At 45.5% G+C, this 1,730-nt stretch overlaps 1 protein-coding gene across 3 annotated transcripts in view; it reads left to right on the top strand.

Moving 5' to 3' along the window:
• The window catches only part of LOC149225605 (CBBY-like protein), a 399,435-nt gene that overhangs the window by 325,593 nt on the left and 72,112 nt on the right, over positions 1 to 1,730 (top strand). The gene's annotated exons all lie outside the window — the stretch shown is intronic.

The following is a 1,730-nucleotide window of genomic DNA, read 5'->3' on the forward strand; positions in this document are numbered from 1 at the left end:
ACTTAATCTCAGCCGTTGAATTGTCAACGAGAAAATTATAAGAGGAGGCTTGAGGGTCACTTGGAGAACACACCGTGTTGATCAAGAATTCGATTTTCTGGGGCAGGGCTTGCTGAGGAAATCACAGGAGTGATCAGAGTTGCAGCTGAGGGGCACTGAATGCAGTAGCAGAGAGGCAGAGATAGTACTGGGAGCATCAACGCAGAATCTGAGAGAGGGTTGATGTAGAACTAGCGAGAGGTCATGCAGAAGCAGCCAAAGGCAACCAAGAGCGACGCAGAGCCTAAAGAGGGCTAGCGTGGGAGACGCATAGGCTCCAGAGGCTGACACTTTGAGATTTCGTTGGGCAGATTGGCACTGATATCTGTCTCCGACTAAGAGGTACTACTGCCGAGGGCATTCTCTGTTGGTTGAGCCATTTCTAGCACCCAGTTTGTATTCTGAAACTACTTAATAATAAAACCCTCAGATAGCTGCACCGGTTTTCCCGCATTGGGTTTTTCCGGGGACATTAGTCCAAAAATAACGGGGTCACTTGTGTGCTTTTTTTCCTTCAGTTGATGATTTGTATGTGTTGAGACTGTACTTCTATTTATTTTCAGTATTTGCATGGTAAATAACTTGTTAATTAATAGAACAAGTGGGAAGAAATAAATCAGAAAGTACTGGAAAGATTTCTAACAGTTAGACTTAGAAATTCCAACATGGTATTAGAGCATGGTTGCAGATCACAGGATAATTGAGGGCATTAGTCAAGCAAAGCAGCGGCAACAGAAACAACTGTCCCAAGTGACAGAAGTTGTGCCTAGCGGAAAAGCAGCAAGGAAGGGGTGATGGAGTGCCTGCGTCATCAGTTCGAGCCGGGAAGAGTTTCAACCCAGTGGCAGAGAAGAGCAGACTTGACCTACGCAGTGCTCGGTCATCTTTCTCAGTCAGGAAGGATTGACACCCGTGGCCAGGAGGTGTGGATTTTGCTGGTGCCAGGATTGCGCAAAGCCGAGAGGCTCTAACCTTCAGTTTGCTGGGGCATAGGAGGATGTGGGTAAGTTGTGGAGTAAAGCTGGTGGGGTACTGTCGTTAGAACAGTACCTAACAGGTCAAGACCAATGAGGAGGGAGTTGCTGCTGAGGATTTCTAGCTAAGAAATCCGGATCAATGGTGTAGCTACACTAACGATCGAAGTGGGGGCATCTCGACATTGGCAGAGGGGTTTCCAGGAGGGAAATCGAGGCTCAAAGGGAGTCACACCGAGAACTTCCAGGAGTGAAGCAGAGAGACTTAGAAGAGTCGAAAGAGGAGTAGCGAAATGGCAGTGAATGGGGTAAGAGATTAGAACAGACTGGATGGAGCCTCAAACTTCGTAGTCTGAAAGGCCAAGATATTGTCCATTCTAGACACGAATCGTCTCAAGCACTTCGCCTTGAACACAATAGCGATCCCAGTTGACCCGGTTGAGAACGAAAAGTATGAGCAAGCAATGGCGAGGACCAAGAGCATCATCCTTGACGGGGTCAAGGACCATGTAGTACCACACAATGTTGCACACATCGCGATCGGGATTTAATCGGCGCCGGGAAAAAATCGGAAAAATCGTTAAAATCGGGAAAAAATCGGGAAAAAATCGGAAAAAATCGTTTGGCACAAAAATATTCATTTTTTTTCATTTTTTTTCAATTTTTTTAATATCTAAACCATCTACAACATAAAATAAATACATTGACACATAAATA

This window comes from Pinus tabuliformis, chromosome J (assembly GCF_031772625.1).
Source record: "Pinus tabuliformis cultivar Carrire ecotype Pingquan chromosome J, CPIR1, whole genome shotgun sequence".
NCBI lineage: Eukaryota > Viridiplantae > Streptophyta > Pinopsida > Pinales > Pinaceae > Pinus > Pinus tabuliformis.